This window comes from Rosa rugosa, chromosome 2 (assembly GCF_958449725.1).
Source record: "Rosa rugosa chromosome 2, drRosRugo1.1, whole genome shotgun sequence".
In the NCBI taxonomy this organism is placed as follows: domain Eukaryota; kingdom Viridiplantae; phylum Streptophyta; class Magnoliopsida; order Rosales; family Rosaceae; genus Rosa; species Rosa rugosa.
In genome coordinates this window covers 61,575,006-61,589,919 of record NC_084821.1, presented here as the reverse complement: position 1 = coordinate 61,589,919, position 14,914 = coordinate 61,575,006, and the positions used below count along the sequence as shown (strand labels likewise).

General features: G+C 40.4%; 1 long non-coding RNA gene across 1 annotated transcript; it reads left to right on the top strand.

The window, feature by feature from the left end:
- Window positions 1–6,270: 6,270 nt before the first annotated feature.
- LOC133731754 (uncharacterized) lies at window positions 6,271–6,916 on the top strand. Its single transcript, XR_009856788.1, has 3 exons — window positions 6,271–6,403; window positions 6,488–6,610; window positions 6,777–6,916. It is a non-coding gene; the product is annotated as an uncharacterized LOC133731754 (long non-coding RNA).
- The last annotated feature ends 7,998 nt before the right edge of the window (window positions 6,917–14,914 follow it).

Genomic DNA, 14,914 nt, shown 5'->3' with positions numbered 1-14,914 from the left:
AGATAACACCCGGTTTCACAATTGTACTTCTCAGACATAATCAAAATCACAAAATACAATCTTTATGATTTATAGATCGTATATATGTATATGTACACCCACATAAAGAGACATATTATTTCAAGACAAATCTTTATTTCTTAAAATAATTTCCACATATTCACAATTGGGCATATAAAATAGCTTTCACACCACATGATCAACATTTCATTATTCAACAATTAAATGCGAGATTAATAGCTTGAATAATATCCAATTCATTCTCAATTATTTCATCACACCAATCACACGTCAACCAATATATATATTCCACGTAAATATATATATACGTAATCATCCGCTCAGGGATGACCACTAATACCAACTATAGTTCAAGCATAAAAACCGTGAAATTCATTTGTATAATAAAATCATTTCACTTACCTATGGACCGTAGTTGATCAAGTCCATATGATTTAAAACAAATATTTATTCCACAAATATTTTCACACAAATGCGACAAAAATAAAGTAATTAAATTTATTCGGTTCGTAATATGAACCACGTGAGGTTTACTCACCTCTAATCCAGCTGCGTCTTCTTAACAGCTCAAACTACAATTCCACGAATCGTCCGCCAAATCAATCCATCGATCACCTAATCCAATAATGATCTTAACTTAGCCAACAACTCATAAACGTATTTAAACGACGATCCAACGGTCGGATTCAAATTAAATGATGATCCAACGGTCAGATCCTCACAGATCGCCTTTAGGATCATCCTCCTAAATTATCATGAAGATCCAACGGTCTGATCTTCCTGAATCGCCATTACTAATATCTCCATAATTTTATATGAAAATCCGACGGTCAGATTCTCACGAATCGCCTTCCGAATCACTATTTCACAATTATACGAAGATCCAACGGTCAGATCTTCGCCCGTGACCTCACAAAGTCATCGGGACAGTCATACGATCAACATATCAAAATTTGAAGCAAAACCGATGGTCTGATCTTCGCAGATCGTAAACCGAAGATAAAACGTAAAAACCGTAAATAGTAACTTAAAAACGTAAATCCACTATTTATCAACTTTTTCTAACATGACCATGTTATATATCAAAACGCTCGTATGGATGCATAGATCATCGCCTAGATAATGAAAACTCGAAATATGGTCTGACGCGCCGCCACAAGCGGTGGTCAGTGGGCGGTCAACGCGTCGGTCAACTCCGGGTCAACCACCTCCGATGGCAAAGCGACCAACTACAAACTTGTTCAAAATGAAAGGGTGATCGACTTCCATACCTGGAGCTAAGTCTGGTTTGGCCTAGATCGTCCTAGATCAAGCTTGGAAGTCGGATTATTCCTGTGCGTCCGATCAGATTTCATATTAAATCAGGGACGTCTAAAAAGTCAAACCTTGATCTAGTGTTCTACACTCAAAATCGTGATGAAAGACTTACATGGGGATGATCAGGGGGAAGAGGAGATCACGAAAATGGGAAGGATCGGCCCGTGAAACGCCGGCGTCGACGTTTTCCGGCCGGGTCGGTTTCGCTCGTCTGGGTGTCTTCGATCCAGCTTTCGGGGAAGCGGCGGGCCAAGACGACACCGGAGGGCGTCTGGGAGTGGAGCGGCGATCACGGTGGTGTCCGGGTCCGGGGCTGGAGGACGCTGGAGGAGGGCCGTTCGGCCGGGTCGGGTCGAGCGGTTCGGCCGCGTGGGAGAGGAGAGAGAACGGAGGGTTTCGGGGACTGTTTAGCAAAAATTAGATTTTTTCGTCCTTAATGAAAAAATCAGAAATTTTTCCTATTTATAGAAAATTCCCAAATTTCAAATATTCATAACTTATTCATACGAACTCTGAATATTGTGTTCCACATATGCACGAGATCGTATTGACGATCTCTACAACTTTCATGAAGGAAGTTTTCCCAAATTCCGTATGTATAAAAAGTCAATTTCCACGAGCCCCTAAATAACGTTCGATTTCGAAAATAAAATCGTTCGAACTAATTCCACAACTTTTCCAAGCTTCGTACTCGCTCCTACTATCGTGAAATCATTTCTAAAAATCCATGGAATTTAATTTGGATTTTTCGGGGTATTACATGTATGGTGATCATACACATACAATGGGAAGGAAACGAGGGTACATATATGGCTCAGTAAAGAAGACTAGTAATTAAGGTATGGTAATGATCATCAATATTCATAATGTTGGCTTTTGTAACTGATATGGAAAACTTTACTGGTCAATAATGAATAATAAAACAATTAACATGCCTCACAATTGTAACGGATGTAGTGAGCAATAAAGGATATACCAACTTATGCAATGAAGGTTTTATTGGAAAACAAAGCACCAAATAATTGGCTATGATCAAACTCAATAAATAATATTGTATTTTGAAATATTATATCTAAAATTCAAACAGGTCACAGTTTGATTTTGCTTTGAAGAAATACCTAGACGATTGAGCCCGGTTAAGCAAAACTTCCAGAGGTTCACTTCTTAGAAGCCAGCATAGTGCATAACAGATTTGATCCAGCTCATTTCAGTGCAATCACTGCAGTTTAAACTTAAGTCTGGGAAATTGTCTTGCATCAAAGGAAGAAGTTTCTCAACTGGTCCAAGGAACAATGCATCAAAAGAAAATGAGATAGTTTTGCCGCCAGTGGTGCCAGCTTTATCTGCAACACCTATCAATAAATGGAGGAACAGGTCTTCATGAAGCTTATCTGCTATGACTTGCCAATTAATTAGAAAGAAGTCTGGTAGCACCTTCTTCTATGGTTTTTTCAATTTGGAAAACGGTTACAGATGGGGGAACTAGAACCAGTGTAAGTTTCCATGCAAGAATGACTCCAAAGCTTGAGCCTCCAAAACAAATCTTCTCCCATGGATTTCCTGTCCAGAACTTTTCCATTAACATCAACTATCCTAGCATCGCCAACATTGTCAGCTGCTAGACCATATTTCCTGAAGAACAATTCTTAGGTTCACCCCTAGGGTGAATGAGCATATTCACCATCTCTTGCGATTAACGCATAATAACTTTATAATTTTCTAATCGAATCGATCATTCATGTTGTATAACATAATACAAAGATTAGTTCTGTAAAAAATCAATCAAATTGACCACCTTTTATTTATTTCTACGAAATACATGGACGGTTCATCATAATAGTAGTAAGTGTTGTTGGAACCATCCATTTGTTTGATTCAATTAGATAATTAAACGATTTCCGATTCGATTGATTTTTTACAGAGATGATCTTTAAAGGATAATTTAAGATATAGATCGTTGGATTATAATTTTTTTAAGTAAAAGTATGTTAATCGACAATGGGGGTGAATATGCTTGAAGAATTGTCATTTTTCTGCAATTTTGTAATACACTTCTCCAAGAGTAGCTCCTGACTCGACCCAAGCACTCTCACTTTCTATGTCAATATGGATCGAACGAAGGTTGGCATAATGATGAAAGGATCATCAGGTACATAAGATAGGCCCTCGCAGTCATGCCCCCCCCCCCCCCCCCCGCTTGGGAATCTTACTTGTATGCCTTGTTGCTTCGAGCATATAATTGCTGCTTGAACATGAGATTCATGAAGCGGAGTAATGACAGCTTCTGGTTTTACAAATATTTTCATATTAATTTTCTCCATTATTTCAAGTCTCTCAACCAAGAAAAAGTTAGAAAATCCTATGATTTTATTGTTTCTAGCTACAGCATTAGGAGTTTTGGACTAATATATAACCAAAAATAACTAGAAATTATATGATGCAAATATGCAATCATGAAAATATTACAAGCAAGTCATCAGTCAAATCATTCATACATAAAATCGCATAATGGGGATGATGTCGCCATAACACTCCATATTATTATATAACAAAAGTTTTATATGGAGCGAGGTTTGTAAATTAGAGGTCTATATTTGATTAGCAAAGCTAAATGATCGAGCACAAGCCACAACGTTGTATAATAAAGTCAAGAAGTCGTGTGACTATCATCATAACAAAGTCAAACTATGCTACTTTGGGAGTTTGGGAGAACTAGATAAATTGTTGGCAAAATAGTCAAATTATCCCTTAATTTTTTTTTTTGAGAATAAAGGGCTTGTACGGCTACCCTCAAGCCTTGATTAATGAAACTGAATACAAAGGGGGGGACGTTGAGCCTAAACCCCTGATTACAATAAGCATCTAGGAAACGTCCCGAAATAATATCAGGAGTCTACAAAATACATGTATTCAAACAAGCACCAATTAGCAAAGAGTGCACTACTGGCTACTCCATTTGCTTTGACATAGCGGTGACATACTGGAAAGATAACTCGATTACAACGAAGCATAATTACTAAAATCTCAGCTTTCCCACTATGTTGCCGCCGGAAAATAATTCCGACGACACTTAGTTTAATTCTGCCACTAGGAGGTTGAGACCATTTAATTGATCGTCGCCTCGCTAGGTCAGACAAGGCACTTAGAGTGCACGCACAAGCATTTAGCCCGACTAGTCCTACAAAATAGATGTAGGGACTTATTCCACGCCGAAGGCGAGACATCACTAACCAATTAATATAAATAAAATTAAAAACATAAAGAACAAAACCAACCCAGCCCGGACCCAAACGAACGGCCCAAGCCCAAGCCTCTACCAAGGAAACAAGGGAGATCCATGATGCCATCCAAGCCTGGCCCAACCCCACCACAGCCACCACCGACAGACCACCAACTGCACCGCGCCGACAGAGTCGCTGGACCGCCGCCATCATCATTCCCCTCTCCTTACTGCGCCATGGAACCGCGCCGGCCCTGTCAAACAGCCCCAACCCCAGATCAGTTAGAAGAGAACCAAACTAGATCTGATTAATCTGATCAGGCCCAAACCGCACCGCCATGACCCTGTCACCCCCCATCATCATTCCGCCATCCTTTCCTCGCCATGGAAACACACAGGCTCCGCCAAAGAAAACCATTCCCATATCAGATCTAAAAGATTTGACCCAGATCGGACAGATCCGATCAGACCCGAGCCGCGCCACCATGACCACAGCGCCACCCAGCAGGCCCCGGACTCGCTTCACCACGCCATTCTACCAACCAGACCACCGAGGGGCACACCAAAGCTCGACACCCACCACGATCTCCCCCTTCCTCACCACAATAACCCTTACCGCAATCTCCTCGATCTGAAACAGACGTCGATTGAGGAATCCGGCTCGCTCCAGACCCGCAAGGGGCCGACAAAGGCCCATCCGACGACGGCGGAAGGCTCGCCACCGGACAGGAAGGGAGAAACCAGTTTTTTCTCTCAGGCGCGTGTACGAGCGCGTTCTATCAACTAAGTATATTCTTTATAAGTTCCCCTAATTTTTTTTATAACTATCAATTTACCTTTTAACATTTCAATTTTGATTTTTTACACCCTAACTTTTCTAATTCTTGCCGATTCGCACCCTACCGTTAACTTTTGGATTTTTCATCCAATTTCTCCGTTAACTAGCTCGGCGTTTTCGTCTTTCCAATTGTCACAAAAAAAAAAATTACTTAAGCATACGTTAAGGAAGAGAATGAGGCCCCTTGTTTTTCTTTCTTTTCTTTTCAAAGAGAAATCAAAGGACAAAGAGAAGAAATGAAGCGTTCATCGCAGATGTAGCTCTTTAATTTAAGTGAAGGGAGCAAATTAATTTATGTAAAAATTCTAGTATTGTTTTGTTTGAAAGTTAATCATGACTTTTTTTTTCTTTCTATTTTTCCTATTAAAAGTAGGGCTGGGCATCCAAAACCGAAATCCCGGTCCCGTCCCGAAATCCACCGGTACGGGCCGGGATCAAAATCTGAAATTTACTATTTGGGCCCGTCCCGTAGAAACGGGCCCGATACCGGTACTAGCCCAGTCGATCCCGGTTGATCCCGTCCCGTCCCGTTTAAATTAATTAAATTAAATATTTAATTATTTATATTACTTGGTTGATTTTGATTGGGTAGTTTATGTGAGAACACAGAGCAATGACCACACCTGATCAAAACATTTTGACCTAAACTAAACGGCCAAGGCCCTAACTCCCTAAGCCGCAACGAACTAACGAAGGGATCCCCAGTTCTAAGCTCTCTTCTCCCTCCACTCTCTAGATCTGCTTATGTTCTTCATCTAAATCCCAATCCCCCTCGATCAGTCGATCCCCAATTCACTAACCCTAGTTCTAAGCTCTCTTCGAGTCTTCTCCACTCTCCAGATCTTCTTCTGTTCCTCATCTAAATCCCCGATCCCCCTCTATCAGTCGATCCCCAATTCACTAACCCAATTCACTAATCCCAGATCCCAATTCATTAATCGTTTGGGTGCTGCTTAAAGAGGAAGGTCAGAGAGGTTTCAAGGAGGAGCATGATAAGAAGTTTCAAGGTCAGTCATGCTCTCATTTTCTCAGTTTCATGCATTGCTTTGTGGTTAACTGTGTTTTTTGATAATGTTAAAACTTTGGTGCAGGTGACGCATTTACTGACAGGTCACTTGTTCGACAATTACCTTGTTCCTGTGGTTCTTCATTAAAAGCCACAGGTTCTTATGAAAGATTGTCTACTCCTATACAAGCTGATGAGCGGTTTCATGGTTCGTCATACTTCACTTTCTCAATTCGATTCATTTCATTTTGGTCAGCTGTGTTTTGTGACTATGTTAAAGCTTTGGTTCAGGTGTATTTGATTCATTTGATTCTGATATATATTTGACTATATATTTGATTCATTTGATTCTGATCAGCTTATGACAATTAGAGGTTTCAACTGAATGGTGTTGAATTGCCTCACGTGCCCAGCCCTAATAATAACCGCTCCACAGGTCCCCTCATTCATGTATATCATTGTCCTTGGTTGGGATGGATGTTTATATATCCACTACTGATCACTGTGATCCACAGCGACTAACCATATATAGTATTAGGGAGTATATGTTTAGGATCATATTGATATATTCATTATTCACTATCCCTCGTGCTTAATTTGTCAAAGCCTCTTCTTTTGGAAACTATTCACTTTGGGTCACCAGTGACGTAATATTGGTGTTTTCTGTTTTCTTACATGTAGTTTCTTACATTCAAGTTATCATAGATTAGATTAGATTGATCATTGTTTGTTAGCTCAAAATTAGCGTGATCATCAGATAGCTGCTGATTCATACTTCATCTCCAGGTCAGTTATTCACTTATTTGATTCAAATCGTTCGATGGCTAGAGCGAAGAAGGTAGCTGCTCGGCCTCATTGTTGATTCAAATCGTTCAAGACTTGTAGTTAACTAGTTTTTATCATGTAATGGACTTTAAGACCTACTGGACTTATTGTTGAATTCATGAATTGGTTTCTGTGTTTATTCATTTATTGAACTTATTGTTGGTCTATTGAATTGGCTATTTGCTGTGTTGCACATTGGATTTCTTTCCTGTCATAATCTGCAATTTGCATTACTGCATTACAGCCATGTCATAAACTCATAATCTGCATTACTGCACTTTGAATTCATAATCTGCAATTTGGTTTAAGGCAAAATTGATTGTGTAGATTTATAAGTTGCAGTGCTAAGAGGACAGCTGCATCCTATAATGATTGAAATCTGGAAATTTTGGATAGCTGTTAAAGTCCTTTTAAGTGTGGAAAAAAAAGAAGAAGAAGGGATTCGGGTATCCCGAATTGGGCCCAGACCCGACCCGATCCCGGTCGGTTTCGGTACCTCCGGTACCAACTTTGAAAAAACGTAATCCCGTCCCGGCCCGTGCCCAGCCCTAATTAAAAGAGGATCAAAGAATTTCACTCCTACTCCCATGGTGACTCGAACCCATGACTTCGTCATTAGGTAGTGGGTGCTCTAACCACTGAGCTAACACCACTTGAATATTTGAATTTTAGACTTGAATATTTGGATTTTAGACTTGAACCCAAGTGCTCTAACCACTTGAAAGTTAATCATGACTTGAATAATTGGATTTTAGACTTGATTATTCTAGCTGAGATAGCTCTAATTGTAATGAACTATTAAATGATTTATTATTTAATCGCGTTGAGGAACCAACAATTATGATTTGGGTGAGAGGGAGTATAATTTAAAGTTTTAGGGTTGATGTCTTTTTTGTTAGTGTTAAGAGTAAAAAAAAAATAATTACCCTCATGTAATTATGTTTTTGTACGTACTGATATTCTTGAACAATTGGTTTATTAAGTTCTTTTTTTTTTGGTAAAAATTGGAAAGACGAAAACGCCCAGCAAATTAACGGAGAATTGGATGGAAAATCTAAAAGTTAATGGTAGGGTGTGAATCGGTAAGAATTATAAAACTTAAGGTGTAAATAATCAAAATTGAAATGTCAAGGGGTAAATTGACAGCTATAGGAAAAGTTAGGGGGTAATTTGGCTATTCATCAAAAAAAAGAAAATTGTATTAGGCTAATATTGAAATTTCTACAAAAAACAACGCTAGTGTTTAAGGAAAACTGAATTGGGAGAGAATTGAGTCGTACTTTCATTGATAACATGGGCCTCTTTATATAGAGGATTACAAGACATAGAATCAGAGTTGTACAAGTAAAGATAATCGTACAATTAATCGGATATCTATGAATATCTCCGAGAATATCTCTAATTCAAAACCCTATTACAACTAGATCAAGTAACCTAGAGTTTGGGCCAGACACATATTCAGGATTTACTTGAACACTCCCCCTTGTGTCGCCCAAACATGGTGCTCCTCTTGTTGCCTCATTAAAAACCTTGTCGAGTAACAAAAACTCTGTGGGACAAAAATAACCTCGGTCGAAGAGGAAAAAGAGCACAACACACCCTTCACATTTCGAGACCATACATGTAGACATCTCTTCCTGATGTCTGCATCTCCCCCTAATGACAACAGTCATGTAAGTTCGGATAACTTCCGCAAACGATGCTACCAACATGTTTCTCGAAAGTGGAATTTAGGCAATGACTTAGTGAGCAAGTCTGCCACACTGTCCTTAGATCGAACCTAGTTCACTTTGATCTTGAGGAGAGTCTGTTGTTGCTGATTATGCTTGGTGTTGTTGCTTTTGATGTAGGCTTGCTTCATTTGTTCAAAACAAGCAGCATTATCCTAAATGCTCGTAGGCTCATCTGTGGTAGACTTCAAACCACAATTGTTCGAACATGCGTAATTATGGATCCAATCCATATACATTCACGAACCACTTCGTGAAGAGCAATAGTCTCTGCATTGTTCGAAGATATAGCAACTAGGGTCTGTTCTGTAGACCTCCAAGATATCGCGGTCTTACCCATGGTGAACACTTAACCAGTTTGGGAATGACCTTTGTGTGGGTCAGAGAGATACCCAACATCAGCAAAACCTTCTAAAACACTTATCATTTTGGGATGGGGATAGAGTACGCATGCCAGTGTTGGCAGCTAGGGCTGGGATCTGGAACAGTAAAACCAGATAAACCGCACCGAAAAACCCAATTCGGTTCGGTTGTTCAATATATTGACATACATGTTTTTCGGTTCGGTTCTTTATATGGCAATAACGGTTCGGTTCCGGTTTTTATTTTTTAAACTTGTGCAGAACCGAACTACGTACTAGATAAATGATAATAGGTAGATCTTATTATCCACCGGTCAATATCCTATCTTCTCCACTCAAGGCCTTTTTTTTTTTTTTTTTTTTTGTTCCTTATCCACTCCAAATTGTCTATTGCTTTTTTTGTCTGTTCCTTATCCACTACAAATTGTCTATTCAAAAAAATGAGTCCTAAAAAACTAATTCTCTCTCTCTCTCTCTCAAAGACCAGAACTCATCTCTCGATGAAATCAGAAAACCCACAGATTCACCTATTGTTTATTAGTCATCTCCAACCCAAACATGAAACCCCCAGATTAAAACTCCCAACTTTTCCCAGTCTCCAAAAACCGATCTTTCACTGATATGATATCAAATTCTTCAATCTCCTCTCTCAATCTCGAGTTTCTTTTGGCACCCAGTGGATGTGGAGTCTGTAATCTGCGCTCAAGGAAGCTGAGGAGAAATGCAAAGTCTTCAACAGAAGCTCGAGTCTCTCATTGAGGTAGGTTTTAGTGGATATTGAAATAATGAATTGTAGGGGCTGGACTAATTGTTCATCGGTGGAGTTAGTGTTTAATAGAAATTGGAGTATAAACTTGGTTATTTGGATAAAATTGGGTTTCTGTGGTTGCTGTATTCATAGGCTTAGAATTCGAGAGTTCAATTCTTTATTTGCTGGGCAGTTTGAGTTATTTTATAAAAACAGTTTATACATTAAATTCACAATCATTCATAAGTTTGTTCCTTATTTCTAATTCTGATTCTATTTGGGTTTGCTTGATTTCTTTCAGATAAGCTTTGAAGGGTTGGAGCTGAGAAATTGGGGCCTAGAAAAGAGATGGTTCCTAGCAAGTATCAGATTGTTTAGAAACCGAGAAAAAGCACAAACCGAACCGATTAGAAACGGTTCGGTTCTAGTTCGGTTTTAATTTTTTTTTCCTTTAAACCCGAACCGTTTGTAGTATGTAGTTTTCGGTGTCGGTTCCTAAGTTTTTTAACAGGAACCGACCCGGTTCAGCCCTATTGGCAGCGTTCCTGGTGTGTGATGGGTTCGAATCCATCATCTCTCTATAGGGATAGAACAAGCCCATATCAATCGTACATCTCAAGTACCGAAAGATATTTTTTACACCAATCCAATGACGTCGCGTTGGCGCAAAGCTATATCTAGCTAACAAGTTCACTGCGGAGATGTCCGGTCTTGCGCATTGAGCTAAGTACAATAATGCGCCTATTGCACTTAAGCATGACACTTTTGCCTTTAGCACATCTTCGTCATCATCCTTTGGACGAAGAGGATCATTTTTAAGATCAAGACAACGGACAATCATGGGGGTGCTTGAAGGCTTGACCTTTTCAAAATGCCTAAGCATCTATTAACACGATGCTCAAGTTCCAAATTGATACATAATCGTGTTCTCCTAAAATCTTTCATCTCAAACTCGGATTTCAAGTGTTCAGCGGTCTCCCTTAACTCTTTAAGGGCTTCCAATAAAGATCATGTCCAACATGAACCGCGATAGAACTTGTTATGGAAACGCGTGGCATATCCCTTCCCAATTAAGTAGTCACTTTAGTGAGCGTTTCAACCTTATTGTAAACGCGCTCTGTGGTCTAAAGCCACTTGACTTGGGTAAATAAAGTTCACCATGAACCTTCATGTATGTTCCGTATCTACATCCCCATAGAGATATGTAGTGACCACATTTATAAGCTGCATGTTCAGTTATTTAGAAACTACCAAACTGACAAGGTAGTGGAGTGCAATGACATCCATTACGAGAGAATATGTCTCATCGTAATCGATTCCAGGGCGTTTTGTGAGAAGCCTTGTGTCATAAGGCGAGATTACTATCTCTTTTTCTCATCACCATTTCTAAAACGAAGACCCATTTGTCAACAAGTTTTATGTCAGGAGGTGTTGGCATCACTGGCTCAAAAACCTTCCTTTTCGTTAGAGAATCGAACTTAACCTGGATCGCATCTTTCCATTTAAATCACGTTGGCATTCATTCATCAACGGAGCGTGGTTCAATATCATCAGACTCAAAAAACTCATGCGCAACAAAATGTGCGATTACATCATCAATTATGATGGAGTTTCTATCCCATGTCTCATGTACACTAGTGTAATTTTCATAGAACTCTATATTCTCAGGAATAGGTTTTGACGTTGAGGCGTCCCCCAACGATAACCATAATCCAGAAGATACTCATGAGACGGATTTTGAGTGTCGATGATCCAAGGATTGAGTTGTGCCAAAGTATCATTCGAACCCACGGGCCTCCCACTTATCCTAGCCAGAGTGCCACTTTCTTTGGCTTTGGCGCCATGCCTACCTCCGTGTAGGGTGGCGCTACGTCCTCTCGTAGGGACGTCATTCCTTGCAGGCATATTGGCAGCAGATTTGTGATTTTGTCACTTTAACAGGGATCGAGATGAGACATAGTGGGAACAGACCACGACAATTCCTGTCGTTCCTGCTGAACATTCGTGTTCTTATCTCCCCCTAACGACGGGAAGATTGTCTCATCAAAGTGACAATCCGCAAAACATGGGGTAAAGAGATGGCCTAGCAAGGGCATTAAGTGGTGAACGATTGTTGGAATCTCAAATCCAACGTAGTTGTCCATTCATCTATAAGAACCCATCATAGTGCGTTGTGGCGGTGCAATTGGCACATAAATGGCACACTCAAATATGCGTAAGTACGATACTGGTACCCAGTCACTAGCTACATGCGATATTGCATCACCCCAAGTGGATATAAGGAGATAAGTGCGCATTATCAATGTCCGGACTACCATCGTAGTCGTTTCCGCGAGACCATTGAGGTGTGTATATGGAAATATGATGTCCAACATCAGTCCCATTGCAATAACCATCGAAAGTCTTCGATGTAAACTCTCTAGCATTGTCAAGTCCAATTGACTGATTAGGATGATTCGGGGAGTGAGCCCGTTGTCATATGATATGTGCTAGAAGTGTAGTATAAGCAGCATTTAAAGGTGGACAATGGCACAACACGTGACCAGTGTGTTTGCTTGTCAACCAACATCATGAGATATTTAAACGTCCACAAGTTGGTTGAATTAGTCCACAGAATCCCTATGGATTCTATGTAAGAACAGATTGAGCATTGTCATATCCTTTGCATAGGACGGTCTTAGTCCTAATTTCCCTAAAGAACGGGGTTTGTAAAACGAGCGAGAGACTTTAGAAGCAACCAATGAGGATTTTGGTTGGGCCTGAGCGTCTGAAACGCTATTTGAAGCAAAGTTGGTGATTGCAGCATCACCTAGGGAGCCATCACCATGATGGATGCCATCCATGGCGTCATGGATAAGGACTGTGCCAGCCCTAGGCTGGTGGCAGACAATGGCGGCGCCAAAGGCAGCTGCGGCGGTCACACTTAGTCCAGGAATCAACTTTTGATTCATGCTTCATTTCGCTCGAGATAATGGATGTCCGTGTGAAGTCTTTAGTAGACGGATTACAGATCTTGACTAGGATGACCTATCCGGCCTGTCGTGACAAAGTCAATATGTATCTAAATTCAAGAGATCTTCTCTCACAACTTTTATTGGATTTAATAGTTCGAATAGTGACATAGAGTCCACTAGAGAGACACATAAACTTCTCTACGATGCACCTTTGTTTGCAATCATTAGAGGTATTGCAAAGGAACTCATTTCAGTTCTCTACATGCGTTTTCACATGGAATCCGTTGGCTATTCATAGGTGCGATTTGCCCTAGGAGCGTAGATAGTTTCTGTGACAGTAATCAAGGTGCCATTTGGCAAGGGGAACTTGGGCTATTCCATGTCCTTGAATTAATACTGATGGCCCAGCCATCGTAGTCACAAAGTCATATGCTCAGAATCAAAATGGAGTCATAATGAAAAGAACTTGAAATTTTATTCATAAGCCAATGGAGTTACATCATTGTCTCTTTGACCAAAGAAAATCTAATCCAAAAATGCTAGCTAATGCAAAACAATGGTAGTTGTCTAACTTCTTTTGGTAACTCCAAAATAAATGTGACTAGGTGAGTAGAGAGATGTCGGTGGAGCAAGACTCGCTTAAATACCACTAATCTCAAAACCTTCCTAGACATCACACTTATTTTGGGTGAGCCTACTTTGAAGAAAGACTAAACCATTGGCATCTACTACAAAAATATATGGCTATTGCTTATTACATCGATCTCTTGGAAAATAAAAAGACTTAATCAAAATCGCCAGTCTCTGGATCTTGGCCTTTGAAGTCTTCAACCTTCAGAGCGAGATCGTCATCTTAATCTTCTTGCTCCATGTAATTTGCTTCCCTTGCTTCACGATACTTCTTGTATGCGTTAGCAACATTCTGGGGTGCATTACATGCTTTAGCCCAATGTCCGGACACTCCACACCGAAGACAAGCATCATCATGGTCAGGCTCCCTTGATCGAGGCGCACCTAGAGCGCGTTGGGGTCGGCTATGATCCTTGGTGGCGCCACCACCATAGTCAGAGGCTCTGCCTCTCTCTCTCTTCACACGTTGACCTCTACGGTTCCGTACACGCCTATCTTGGCGGTTTCCTTCCTCTTTGGGGTGAGAATATGGACCAGAATGTCCAGAATAATCCATTTCCTTAGGGGCACAACTATAATTAGACTCCGGAATTGGCTTTGCTCCCACGGGTCTAGAGTTATAGTTCTTCACAAGTATGTTGTCGTGCTTTTCAGCTACGTTCATGGCTCCAATAAGCTTATGAAATCTTGTGATGCGTCCGGCATTGACATCAATCCGATAGTTCTGGGCTATCATCAATGCAGAGATGGGGAAGGTAGAGAGAGTCTTCTCGATCAACATCGTATCAGTGATTTTCTGCCCATAGAATTCTATCAAAGACTTGATACGAAGTGCTTCCGAATTATAGTCAAGTACAGACTTGAAATCACAGAAGCGAAGGCTATGCCATCTCACTTCTAAATCAGGAAGCAAGGAGTCACGAACGTTGCCAAAAAGCTGCTCGAGTTCTACCCATAGTTTTCTTGGGTCTTCCTCATTGAGGTACTATTTCTGGAGCGCGTCATTCATGTGCCTTGTCATGAGAATTATGGCTTTAGCTTCATTGGCCTATCTCGTAGCTCTATTCGATTCAAAAGTGGCAGCTTGTTGAGGAGTAAGCACGTTCTGACTTGGGTCTTGGATCGTACTTAGGATCCTATCAGCCTTAAGATGCTAGCGCACATCACGGACCCACTTGTGGTATCCTGCGCTTGTTGTCTCTAGTAGAGCGAAGCTCAACTTGTTCAGGTTACTCATCCTGAAAAACAACAAAAGATTAGGGT